Below are 15,271 nucleotides of genomic sequence, written 5' to 3'. Positions count from 1 at the left end.
TAAACTTAAAATATACTGATCGATTCATATCTCAATATGCTTTCAAATTTATCATCTCGTTTCATTGCAAATTATTACCTGCTTAAGTGGAGAAATATTTTCATCATGGCTAATTATATATACAGGATTTTGATAAAGGATTTCCTAATGGAAATTACCTCGTAGTCAATCACTTTCAAGAAGATTCAAATTCGTTGGCTTTCTCAGCTACAATGAACGTGTCTGTCAATGAATAAGTCATGCGTTTTGGTCACATCGATTTCTTTTTACGCCAGAGACAGAACACTTGGTTCATCGAAAATTCATTCACTGGCTCTCTAACTTTTCGCATACTTCAAACTGTAACGGAATCGGTAAACTAATCTGCAGTATCATTATCAATGCCAGTCGACAGATTCGACCATTATCTCGCATTAACAGCATTTGGGATAACGCTACATTGGGCTAAAAATATTTAAAAACAGCATATCTTTAAAAATATCCCATGGACCGTCTCGGGAATAAAAATGTTTCCCCCTCCTCTCCCCAAGTACAGTGTTACCATTGCTCCCTTTGAAATCGTTGAATTCGATAATCAAAAACTTGTTAAAGTTTTGCGAAATATAAAACAGACATTAAAAAAATTCGAAATTTAAAATTCGAGCTTCCAGGTTCCGTATTCGGGTAGAGGACTACGCTATTCGAAATGTGATGGTTCTAGGTACCGTCGGTTTTCCACAGTGCGAGAAACATACAACCATTTATGCAGATTCTTCATTATTTAATTTCTTTAAATATAATACAGGGTGATAATATTTGGTGGATAATATTTGGAGATCTATAGTGAACCAACACAAAATGCCGTTTCGAGACTAATAGCCCTTTCGTGCTAACGCCCCTTTGGACTAATAAATCTTTGATAGTCGTGTACAGAGTAAAGAAAGAGAAATTTGTCAATAACCAATGAAACATATAAAAAGCATACGTTTCTAAGAAAGAAGAATTTATTTTATACTTCTAATTACAGTAATCATTAATCCTAATGACCAGTTTTTGCACAATAAAACAGTTTTTGTGCTTAACAATTCCTTACCCTTTATCGTCCATGGATATACAATTGCCGCAAAATTTTCAGTATTCTATAAATTATTTTTTAGAGACATTAAGTATTTTTTGGAAGCAGGAAAGATGAAAAATTAGCAACGCCTTTGCTGGGAATCGAACCACAGACCACTGGAATACGCGCCCAGCATACAGACCACCACACCACGAAGGCAGGCCAAGAAGGCGAGAGAAATACCTTACAACTTTCATACTAATTTATTCGCGCCGATACACTTCTGAAATAATCTAACAGGGAAATGATACAGGTCGATTATATCTAAATATTAACAGCTTGAAAGCAGCATTTTTAAAGTTTTTCCGACAGTTATTTTAGATATTTTTATTTAAAGTATCAACTACAATTACAACAAATACAACAGAAATCAAAAAATAATTTTTGTTTGAATTTATATGAATTTAATTTTTTACTGAGTAGCATTACACAGAGATCAAGCAGTAGTATATTTTATAAGTTGTTCTATGATTGATCTAATTCAGTCAAATAACAGAAAATTGTTACTTTTAACAGGGTGTTTCTTTAAAGGGTGTTAACTCAAATAGGCTATTAGTCTGGAAAGTCAGTTGAATCACTATAAAAGCCTAATTCCTTTTAAAATTATTGCCCCCAAATATTATCGCCCTGTATTATATTTAAAGAAATTTAAAAATAAAGAACTTGCATAAATGTATTGTATTGTTACAAATTTGGTATTTAAATAGCTAATTTTAGTTGAATTGTAAATCAAATGGTTTTATTTCCCGCGCAGTGCAGCGCGTGACTAATATTAAAAGAAAGCTAAGCCGGAAAATTGAAAATACAACAGCGCGTGCATGTAACATTTAATAAATATCTCTTTTTGATTTTGAGAAAGTTCCAAAAAGTTCTCGCGCGCGATTTAAAAATCTTATAAAAAGGAGGAAACCCCCTCAATTCAGTTAGTCAGTTATTTTAGTTAGCTTGTTGCTGTTTTTAAGAGTTTGTTTAGAAAACTGCTCTTGTTGATTGTAGCGAATTCGCGGATTAGCTTTCTTTTAGCTGTTTTGAATTAACTTCTGTTGAACTTTTGAGTAGTTGAAAGATAACTACTGTGAGATATTGGGTGCTACTTTGGTAGACGGTTGCACGGATTTTTGGCGATTTACGTTGGCGCAAATTTTTACAATCATCAGCCATCTTGAAAAACGCTGTTTCTACGCATAGTAAAGTATTCGAAACTTGCTATTATTACTTTCATATAGCGAAAAAAAGAATAAAAACACCGCTATAAAAACATTGTGCCAACGTTTAATTACATTAAAATATTACTGAAATTGAATATCGAATTAAAAACCATCCTACCAACATTTAAAAGAATTAGAATATTATTAAATTCAAATACTTTAAAATACATTATATAAAATATAATTAACATTAAAACATATGTGACAATAATTATCTCAGCAATTTTTGAAAATAGTGTATTCATTTTTTTTAACAAAAATTGAAGTATACAATTATAAAATAAAAGAAAAATATGTACTTACATTTTTTGAGTAATTTAACCTCTTGTTTATTGATAAGTACCACAAAAAAAATCGAAATCATAATTGAATTGTCTCTTTTAACCATCTTCATCTGTTATCCACATATATCGCACTTCATTGAAGAAACAATTAGCGCGGTTTCCTCAAAAAATTTAAAATAAATTTCCTCTGACGCTATTAACAATTTCTAAATAAATCTTTGATTAGGAAAGACAGGTCGGCCAAAATAAGGTCTCAAAGAGCAATTTTTTTATTCCAATACCAATAACAACATTCATCTTCGAAACGAAGATATTCATTCCATTTGAAATCCGACGAATTCGAAGAGATGAATAATAAAATTTTAAAATGGCGCGGTAATGCACAAATATTCAGTAACCAATCAGGGAGCTGATTACATCACGCATAGAATTAAAATTATTTAAATAATCATTCATAATAAAATCATTTTTAAAACAAATGCAAAATTAAATTGTATTTTAATATTTAACAGCCATAAATAATGTTTAAAACATTAGATTAAATTCATAGATATTAATAAAAGCAATTACTTTTTAAGTAAGGTGACGTCATTGATTACATCATCCACAACATAAAATTATATAAAATATTATAAACAACAAAATTTTTATTTCAAATAAAAATGTAAAATTAAATTGATTTTTAATATTTAGAAGCCATAAATAATATTTAAAACACGGAAGTTATGCATAATAAAACGCGTTATTTTTTTTAATAAAATGACAACAAAGTATCAGTTACCATAAATAACTTATAAAACAATGAGTTTACAATAATTTGTATTACTCGCCAAAAGAAAACTCGCCAAACAATCGCCAAAATCCGTGCAACCGTCTACCAAAGTAACACCAGATATTGTAGTACTGAAAGAATATCTGAGGGAATTTAAGTATTTTGTGATAATAATAAAATTTTGTCCATTTTCCATCGGACTTGTGCATGCAATTGAAACGAACCCGTACACACGCAACAGTATGTATGTACGTTTCTCGCATTATGAAAACACCAGATACCTAAAGCTATCAAATTTTGATTATCGTAGTCTCAAAATGTGCATACGGAAGACTGAATTTTGAATTTGTTTTATTATCTATTTCATATTTTGTAAATCATTAATGAATTTTTGATTAATAAACGCCATGATGATATGCCGTATTCAAATATTTTGTGATTTAGCTTATCAGGTTCAATGTTCCGCCTTACTTTCTTTGGGAACATGCAAGAACTTGACTCGGAACAGGGAGCTTACTAAAGCTATGTTCAATAACTGTGGGAAGTAGACAAGATACACAGGAAGGGTATACAAAACCCTTTATTTTTCACTCTTTACAATAATTTCCGTACTTCGGAATACACAGACCAACCACTTGTGGTCTGAACGTAAGAATATAAAAATATAACTAAACTCTAACTTAAATTTGGAATAATCAACAAGGGCATACGTGTAAGATTGGCCGGATATTAACAGGGAGCCGTATATAGTACAGAGAACTCTTAACACTACAATACGTTTAAAATTATCACGAGGATTAAACCTCTGGCCTGGAAGGCAACCAGCAACAGAGTAAAACTTCTAAGGCAAGCGGCCTGCTTCGACTAACTCCTTCCTCTCTCTCGCTTGGCAAAAAGCCACTACTTAAGTACTTGGCGTTCGCCAGACAAATTTTGCATAAATAAGTTAACGCTTTTAATTCTGGCCGGAAGTAGAAAATAAGAAGTGATAGTAAAGATTTAAAATAAAATAAACGTTAGTAAAACTTAAGATCCTTACAAGCTGTTAAACTGAATTTTATGTAGCATAAGTGCCAAGTATGTGATATTTAATAAACAAAACAGGGACGTTAATAATAAAAATACAAAAAAAAAAAAAAAAAAAAAAAAAAGTTTCTTAAATGGAACACTGATATTATGAGCTGAGAAACGACTGAAAAAATAATAAAACAGACAAATGTATGCCGACACTTAACGTAGCATCGGGAATTCTACGCATATGATGCTCTTAAAATTTTTGTAATTTTACAGTTGAATTACATATGGCGTAAATACATATGGCGTAAGTGCGAAGAAAAGGATGCTTAATAATAATAGGTAAAAGGACAAAAAAGGGGAGTAGCAGGAGTGCAACAGCAGACTGGTAGACTTCCGAGTTCAGGGACGGCGTAAAAAACCTCAACAAACCCTTTCGTTGGGCGACCGTCATGATCTGAAAGTTCTCAGTTTTTTATTTATTTATTTATGTTTATTATATAACAGTAATTTCGTTTTGAAACTTGATAAATATTAGTTTACTCTGCTTCCAAACTTTTGCTACAGTCTTATATTACTACCTACAGTAACTAATGAGTTTAATTTACATTTAAAATCAGAAGTTATATCAGTTTTTTGCTATAGCACAACATCCGATTCAAGATTTAATGAGTTTCATTTTTGAATCTTAGCACTAAAGCGAACGAAATAAATGCATTAGAAACGAAAACTAAGTTTACAAACTGAAGAAGAAGAAATTACGATCAGAAAATGCTTCGCGAGATTACATATGGCAAGCTTTATATCTAAATTTGGTCAGATAATAAAACAGATGCAGCAAACCAGAAGTGAAGAACGCACATAGTGGGTGATACGAAAAAAAGCGATTTGACAGAGACGAGATAATGAAGGGGGCGAAAGTTAAAAAAACATTTGCAGTCGATGATGATTCATGAAAAAGGTCAAGTTGCATCTAATTGGCATCTGTGGTGGCCCAGCCCGTCTGCACAGTAGGTTACAGATCACTCACGATCAGATGAACACGATTACTTAAGCACAGGTGATGATAAGGAAAGAAAAGGATTATCGCCAAGACTCGCCTGCCCGTAACGCTGGTGCTCTATGCGCCATTTGCCCAGTTCCGTAATGATCGTGAAAACGAGTGCCACGTGACACACAGGACGTACGGGGAAATGAGAGGGGGCGGTGAAAATTAAGCGTTCCGCGTGCAGCGGCACCCTCCGTGACATCTGCTGCACAGTACATTGCACAACAGATTTCGAAATCGGGAAAGTGTGTCTTGTAAGATCGGTTGATTCGATGTGATACATAGTCGAAGGGAAGAGCTTATGGCTTAAGTATTTCAATTGGATGTCACAAGTACAAGCGCATGCAGTCTTAGCATATTAAAAATATATATTGGCTGTACAATATAAGTTAAATAACTACCGTATTTATGCGAATCTAATGCGCCATCGAATCTAATGCGCATCCCCATTTTAAAACTTTAAATAATAAAAAAAATGTTTGTGGGTGAATGTAATGCGCATCAATGGTATGAGGAATTTATTTAATCTTATTTTATACAACAATGGATTTGTATATAAACTATCAATTAATGGTATGATAATTTTATTTAAATTTAGATACCATATTTTATACAACAATGGATTTATACATAAAGTAGCAAAACATAGAATTAACCTATTAGTGGGTTATTGTCATGTGAAACAATCAATGTTAATTAGCACTACCGTATATACGGTACCTATCGTAAAATATGAACATGAAATAAATCGTATCATTTCTATCTAGCTAACAGTTTCTACAATCAGTGATTAATAGTAAACGTTTTTATTCACTAATGTTTTCATCACTGGAATCCTCGCAGCTCTCTTTGTCAGAAGCAGATTCATTTCTTCTTTCGTCATCGTCATCCTCGGCGTTCCAGACCACGTCATCGTCACTGCCATTCAATGAATTTGAAATGCAGCATTTCTTGAAAGATTTCACAATCATTGGTGCTTCGATGCTTTTCCAGGCAGCAGAAACCCAGTGTGCAACAATGTGCGGTGCAGCACGCTTAATTTTTCCTGTCGGGATCAATACACGGTTTGGCTCACAAAACCATTCTTCGTACTCCGCCTGAACGTACCCCTTAAAAGGTTTATTTATACTAACGTCCAGGGGTTGTAACACAGACGTCATCCCTCCAGGAATGATAACAAGATCACTGCCTAGGCTGTGCATCTTCTTTTTTACGTCGTCGGTGAGATGACCACGAAATGCGTCCAGACAAAGCATTGATGGTGGATTAGAGAGCCTACCGGGACGCATATTTCACAAGTGCACATCTGTGTAGCCACCGAGGGAGTGGCTTCTTGGATGGACCAATGGGAATCTAGTAATATTTCTGTCATGTCGCATGACCTTTCACGTGCTTTAAGATTCAAGCAAGATGGCTCAAAATATTTTCTCACGCAATTTTCTGTACAAAAGCATCGTCGATTTCTTCTGAAAATTTTCATTGCGAAGTTAGATCAAATATAAGCAACTGTGATGATTTCACTACCTGGTTGAGAGAATTTGAAATAAATACAAACACTTGTTGGATACTCCGCAAAAGTATCCATGTGAAATATTATTTAATAAGTGGTAAATAAAATGAAGAAAGAAATATGTGATAAACATCTGAACCCAAATGCTATCTTTACATAAAAATATGCATGTGAGAAAAATATTTACACCAGTTATATATGTAAATAGAAGTCAGCAATTTTTATTGCAGTCTATATGAAAAAGATGTTCGATAATAATAGCCAATGCAGAATTTCATTGAAAGTGAACTTTATTAATTTGCATTCGTGTTCATTTAGTGTGTTAAATTTCACATTTAATAACTACTCATTCTTAAATGTACTATTTACACAAGAAATACTCATCAAACAGAATGAATTTATCTTATTCACAGCGAATATATTCAATTTATTCATATAAAACTTTTAATGTTAACAATAGATATAATCAGGTTATACACAATATATATTCTGTATCTTACACTTTAAAAACCAAAAGAATGCAAGCACTGAAATAAGAAAACACTAGGTTCATTGTAACACTTTCAGTCCTTCTTAGCTCAATTAAATATATATATATATATATATATATATATATATATATATATACGCTAGAATTCTCTTAATCCACAAATGATAGTAAATGCATAATATTCGAGGCTAATTGTAGCTTGAGTCATTTTTTCGACGTAAACAGCGATAATATGCCGTAAACATCAATCCAAATATTAATGCGTGATAAAAATCGCGAAAGTAAAATGTCAGCGACTAATTAAACTCATAAAAACGAAAGAACTACGAGATTTTCTACTATTAAGCCATACGTTTATAACTGGGAACCAACCAAATGCAAATTAAAATGTAAACTTACGCTACACGTGCATGAAGTTTAGCGTCACAAGAGTGATAGAAGCTCATTGGTCTATTTTCGAAACCCCTCCCTCAGTGGCTACGCTGATGTGCACTTGTGAAATATGCTACCGGGACGGCGTTTCCATACATTTCGGAGCCAATCAAGCATTAATGATTCCGTCATCCACCCCTTCTCTTGGTTTCGAATCAGGACATCATCTGGGAACAGCTTTTCATTCTTAGGGGTTTTAGGGCATGTTTTCCGTTTGAAGATTAAGAAAGGGGGAAGTTTGCACCCGTCTGCTGTTATTGCCAGCATCGCTGTTACGCGTTGTTTTTCACATCCCGAAGTTTTGATGATAACTTCCTTAGTCCCCTTCTCCGTAATCAAACCAAATTGCCGTCTCGTCAGCGTTGCCAATCTGCCCCATTGAAAAATTCTTTTCCTTCCGAAGTGTGATGACATACCGCTGAAATGTTAGTAGTTTTCCCTCAAAATCTGCAGGAAGCTTTTGGCATATTGTTGTACGGCGTCTTAGAGATAAACCCATCCGCTTCATAAACCGATCCACCCATCCACGGCTAGCCTTAAACTCTTGTTTCGGTATTCCAAGAACTTCAGCCTCCTCTTTTGCTTTATTTCTTATGGTGTCACTAGTCACAGGTTGTCCATTCTTCCTCCTTTCACGTACAAATTCCAAAACTTTTTCTTCAATTTTAGGGTGTCTTCCTTTGCGAGGGCCAGTGAATTTCTTTCTACTAGCTTTAGTTGCAAACAGTGCCAATTTCTGTTGCCGCCACAAGCGAACATTGCTCTCAGCTACGTTGAACTCTCTCCCTGCCTTTCTATTGCCATTTTTTTTTTCAGCATAAAGAATTACTTTACGTTTGAAGTTTGCCCTCCATTTCGTGACTACGTACTCTGCAGTTTGTATCCTCTATGCAATAATGTGTCAACGATAAATGCAACGGTAAATGTAGTCGAGAAATTTGGTTGACGTCATCGGCGAACCTTGCACTCGAATTTAATGCGCCATCGAATCTAATGCGCACCCCAATTTTGAATACATTTGTCCAAAAACGATGCGCATTAGATTCGCGTAAATACGGTAATCAGCGAATTTCTACTCTGTATCTTCCAAAACACAGACTGGTAGTGTTTATATATATATATATATTAAAAATAATATTAGTAATGCAAAGTCAACTACAGTTGCAGAAATTAACAGGTATTTTCGACACACGCAGTTTGACAAATCTAATGCACCCGCGCTAAGATTCAAACCACAGACCTTCCAACTGTTAGTTGAAAAAACGTGCTCACCATTTATTCTAGAACAGCACTCACTAGGTAATGCCGTAATTTCGAACATTTTCCTCCAATTAAAGATCGATTGAAAAGACCAACTCAGATGATGACGAGTTATTTCTCTTGAGCGTCATTATACAATCTTCTAGATTGTACTATGATATTTGTACTATGATCTTTGTACTATGATGATGATTGTACTATGATCTTGTAGATTTTTTACTATGATAAATGGAAGCAGGTTTGGTCTACCTCTATTAAAAGAAATAGGTTCTCGAATTTTATTAAAGTTTCAAACAGAATGAAATGTTATATGAATATTGATGCCAACCAGATTATAACCAATCATGGAAGATTTCCCTTCTATTTACATAGATTCCATCTCCAGGGCAACGATAAATGCCTCATTTGTGATAAGATCGGTGACGCAGATCACTTCGTCGAGTCGTGTATTCTTACCCGGGGTGTGAGGCTTAAGTATGGAGACAAGAAGATTGAAGAAATGATCGTAAATAGTAACAGATTTAAAGATTTTGCTCAAGAAATAATGAAAATTATTAATGGCAATAAAGAAAAGATCGGAATTGAGAGTTAAGATCTTCTGACCTATTCAATAATTTTGTGCTCATTCGAAGGCTGATCAAGATTTTACAAGAAGTTCTTTTTATGTTTTATATGAATGGTTGGTTCTGTGTTGTTTTGTCTTGGTTTCATGTTATTACTAACTTTGTGGATTTTATTATTTTCCGGGCCTGTCCCATTTTGGCCATGTGGCCGATTTAAATCGGCTGGGGGGGGCCGGGGCTGCGCCCATACAAAATACAAAAAAATACAAATACAATCTTGTAGATTTTTCATTCTAAGAGATACCAAAAATCAACTGCGTTCACCTGAGATGAGAACTACGGATCATTCAATTCATAACTGGACATGCTACCCGCTCACTCTGCGAGAACATGCAAGGGGGAATGCGACAATTCCTTACACGATTATAAACTAAAGTAATTACTACTATTCAACATTACATTTAAAACTGTATATAGAAACTATATATATGTATACAGAAAATATAAAAAAGTGTATAATCTCTCATTGTAACTACTTCCCGTAGACTTATGAAAATAACCAATATTTTTTAGAACACAGATACTGAACATCTTCTCTCTAAAGCGACTATCCCTACAGATGACCATAATCGCGTCGAATCATAATCGGTTTTAGAAAGAATCGGTGTATTTTCTGTCTTCCTCTGATACCTACCTCATTCAAAATTCTCTATATTGAAGAGCACAGATTTTAGATGAATTACTGTTTATAATATGGCCTGTGAAATCTACCTCTTTACGATTTTTGCGTAAATTTAAATAAATTTAGAAAAAATATCACGTAACTCACCCACCTTATAAAAGCTAAAGCTGGACGAAAAAACCCACAGGTTTAGAAATTTAAACTGCCCTTGTTATTGAAAGAAAGAACTCAAGTGAAAGAGAAAAACAAAATACTTAATTTTTAACCTATGAATATTGAATACCTCGAGCATTAGAAGTATTTCGATCTAAATGTTCAACCAAGAAAAACAGCATAAACGATTATATTTTTAAAACTCAATTACAGGCATATTGAGATAGACCCGCCTTAACCTTAGCCAAATTTATATATGAAGCTATGTTAGAATTATAAATGGTCAGCTTAGCTATTATTAACTTTACTTCCAAAAGCATATCGCAAAACTATCATTTAAAATACATCGTAAAATGTAATAAGCACTAATATGAAAATCACAGTTAAATAACATACTATATTTTAATACTGCAATTAAATAACTACTATATCCTCTTTTCAAAGCTCATATACTTTTGCGCTTCTATTGCACAGCGTCCAATATAAAACAAAATGACTATCGATATTTCAGCGTTTACAGTCTACAATTCGATATTCATAATCTAAAATGGACATATTACTATCGAGGAGGAATCGACAGCTCAAATGAATAATTTTTTTCGAATTAATCAGTTATGGCAAAGCATATCGAAGGCGAGGGAATTCGGTGGATGGAGTGGCCCACATATTCTCTGGACTTAAATCCGATAAAGCATGCGTGGGACGCACTAGTACGCTGATTTGCATCACGGCAGCCACCCTCTAGCACTGTCCAGACGCTTCAAGAAATTATTTATTGTAAATACACTTTGTTACCACAGAAATTCCTGGATAATATGTTAAAACACATCATATAAAATAATTATAAACTTGAATTTTAGTCAGGAGTACCCACACACGTATTAATTTTTTCTACGTTTTTCTAAAACATTATGCCAATTTTTTCTTATCAATATTATAATCACATTTCCTAAGTTTTTACTTAAATTCATCCCTCCTCCTCCAAGAACTTCGCATTTTGAAGATATATCAGGCAGGGCAAAATAGAGATCTTGCAAAGTTCTATGTCATTAGCTGCACTGTAAAAAAAAATCTGTAAGGTTACTAAGAAAACTCATGGAAACTGAGATGCCATGGGTTATTTGAGTAATAGAAACAGGTGTTTTCTTTGTGACATTACAAGAGTTTTGCCTGTAATGGTTACAGATCTTTTTCTTGTAATATCACAGCATATAGTTATGTAAGTAGAACATATTTTTCTCATGTAAATTCCCAAACGATATATCTGTAATGGTTACAGAGTATTTGCGTGTAATATTATAGCAAATAATTATGTAAAAAGAACATGTTTTTCTCATGTAAAATCCCAAACGATATATCTGTAATGGTTACAGATTATTTGCGTGTAATATTACAGCAAATAATTATGCAAAAAGAACATGTTTTTCTCATGTAAAATCTCAACAGATATATCTGTAACCGTTACAGGTTATTTGCTTGTATTATTATAGCAATTTATTATGTGAGTAGAAGATACTTTTCTTACGTAAAATTCCAATGGTTGTATCTGTAAAGGTTTCAGATTATTTCCTTCTAATATCCCATTAAGTAATTATGTGTATAGAATATATTTTTCATAGATAATACTAAAGGATATGTCTATAAAAGTAATAGATTTTTTTGTTTAAAATGATGCTTATTATAATAAAATATATTGAAATCAAGATGTTTTGAGTAAAACAATATCTGCATGTGTATATCATTATACAGATATATGCAAGTGAAGCATAATAGTTTGGCTTTTTAAATTAGTCAATTTGACCTCAGAATAGCATTAATTTAAAAGATGCGCTTTCAACAGCAATGTTCTTTTTTCAAAAAGTAACATTAGTCTGTTGCAGAGTATTTTTGTTTTATGAAGAGAAACTTATGTCTGATATTATTGAAAGGCCTTTCATATTATCATTTTGATTAATTTAAAAGTTCAAATTGATATGCTACTCCTTATATTTGCCCTGTAAAATAGCTGAAAAAAAATAGTATGTTTTATTTGCATGTTTTAGTGTCAGTTAATAAGATATGTTCTAGAACTTTCCTTTTAGTAATTTTAGCTAAAATAGACACATGTTGCTTTAGATTTAACTTATATGAGTAAACGTGTTGCATGTTGATATGATCATATTATTACAGTAAAAGACATTTTGTGAAATATTTCTATGAAGAACTCAGAACAGCTGTTCTTCATATTTCAAAAATATATTCTCTCCTTCTAAAAATGACATTTTCAGTAAATTAAAGAATTCAACATAGCAATGAACTTCATTTTGTTACTACAAGGAATTCAAATTTTGTTCATACGCTTGAATTACAACCTCTAACTAATTTTTTTATTCTTATCTGCACTGAGTGTTTGTCAACAGTCTGCTATTGTTTGAAATAATGCATAACTTTTTTACTTAAAGAAATAATGCATAACTTCAAATAATTTCCTTTGAATTAACAGATAGAAGTCTTTCATTAAAAACCTTATGTCATGCTTTTTGAATAAGCATAAAACTTTGCCAACAGACCTTAATTTTTAAAGCCTTGTATTCTCTTAAAATTCTTAATACAATTATGCCTTTAAGAAATGTTATTTCTAAAATTAATACTTCAGTTTAGCTTAAAATTTAATGCATTTTAATTTTACCTATAATTTTTTACAAACATAATATGTAATAAATCGAAGCTTAATATTTACCAGTTCGAAAGTGATACTAAAAAGTATTCCTAGTTATTATAAATTTCGAGATTCGCATACAAAATTGTGAAATAAACATGTGACAACAGAAAACAAACTTTATGCTCTCTCTATATTACAGCGTGTTAATTAATAAGTTTATTGAATTTATAATTTTATTGTGAAACACTATGAAGCAAATGATATGCTAATTAAAATACAGAAGTAAAAATAATTTATTACTTAATTCATAAACTTTACATAAAACCTGAAAAAAAGAATTAATTAAAAAATAACATAATATAATTTAATAAACATTTCATAAAAATTCGTTTCGACTGCTTGGAAAAAATGAATGGTTTTTCTCTTTGAAAACCATGTCTCCTAAATAAAGAAAAAAACATTTCTTTTAAAATCATAATCATGCTCTTAAAAGCTTATAAAAATTATTTTAATAGATGTTTTAAACATGTGCTTAGATAACACTTTTAATCATATTTCTTTATAATATCTTAATTAATTAAGAACAGCTTAAATTCTTTAAAAAATTGGATTACAGTGAACCATCTCATTACGACAAGCTACCTCAGTCAATCACTTTTTAAATTTAACCAGCATTTCTCATAAAATAACTAATTAGTAAACATAACTTCTCTAGGATGCCCACTATCATTTAAAGATCAAAATTTTCAGGAATCACGTATAGCTAGCTTAGAGAAGGTTCACTGTACAAAAACAGCCAATATTCAAATATTTTCATAAATGAAGCCACCATAGTTATTAAATATAATATACAGTACACTTATATTCAGAATTCAGAACTTGAATAAATTTCTCGAACTGTTTTAGCATTCGAAAAATATTATATTTATTACCTTAAATTTCTAAAACAATATTACATATTCGTCCAAAGGAATCACTGGGACTCGGACAACATTTTCCCCCTAGCTTTCTTTTAGCACAGGATTCTGAATATGTTTTAAAGATTTAGGTAATGTTTGTCTTCCCTAAGGCGGTCACAAAACAAGTTACCCTAAATGTTTTGTTCGCATAGTAGTCATTTTCATCTTACTAACTGATTTGCTAGTGGATTTTGGGTGCATGGCCTATCATTGATGAAACAATAATAAGTGAACAGCTTCAAGAAAATGGGGATATCTGATGCTCTTGATGCCATATTCCCACTTATTTTTACTAATTTTATCTTCCGAAAATTAAGAGGGAAAAATTAAACGAATAATTTAATTTCCAAAGGACACAGTCACAGTAGGAATATAACAAATGAAAAGTAATCATGGATAAACTACTACTATCACAATATTATTTATTTAAAAGAAACCTCTATTTCAATAAGAATACACATAATTGCAACATCTAATAAGTTATCTCATTTCTTCTTTATAATTTGAACTTCTGTCATTCTCATTGTTGTTCTTGCAAATCCTTAGGCCTCAGATCATACATAAATAATTAGAGAAGGTTGTGGTCCGATGCTTGCTAGGGTGAACATTCAGCTGATATGGCAAAATTTCACAGTGAATGGCAGTTGGTATTTGCTTTCACTATCATAGATCATTGTTTGTATTAGGCTGACATAATATTCAACAGTTAGAAGAGAAAGATTCAACGGGCCTTAAGTGTGCAAAAGTTTGCCTTTGTTAGTATGACGAAAACAATCATTATGTTGATAAATCCATTTTAAAATCTTGGGATATTCATTTTCTGAATGCATTCAAAGGGGGGAAATTATGTAAATATTTTTTTAATTTTCAGAATCTGGTTCTAAAGCTCGGTGGGGTGGAATATGCAACGCAATACGGTAATTCTGAAGATCATTGCTCGTGGCAGTACAAACTAAACGGTGATAACTTGCATGCTGTAGAAGAAGACACAAATTGCAGTTCCAGATGCATTAAATGCTTTGAGGTCTAGGGAGTAGCAGTGGGCAATACTAAGAGTGAAATTCAAGGTATAGGGAAGTAGGAATGAAAATTACTTTTATCAGATAACTTAAATGGTTATGTTACTAAGCGTTCTTATTGGAATGTAGGTTTCTTTTAA

The 15,271-nt window shown here is 32.3% G+C and overlaps 1 protein-coding gene across 4 annotated transcripts in view; it reads right to left on the bottom strand.

Annotated features, from left to right (window-relative positions):
- Window positions 1–15,271, bottom strand: part of LOC118183996 (uncharacterized) — a 255,046-nt gene that overhangs the window by 151,470 nt on the left and 88,305 nt on the right. The window lies entirely within an intron of this gene.

This window comes from Stegodyphus dumicola, chromosome 10, assembly GCF_044657685.1.
Source record: "Stegodyphus dumicola isolate Sdum_Otavi_A_Nest chromosome 10, ASM4465768v1".
Lineage (NCBI taxonomy): Eukaryota > Metazoa > Arthropoda > Arachnida > Araneae > Eresidae > Stegodyphus > Stegodyphus dumicola.
The sequence above is the reverse complement of the archived record's forward strand: the minus strand, read 5'-3'. Positions and strand labels throughout refer to the sequence as shown.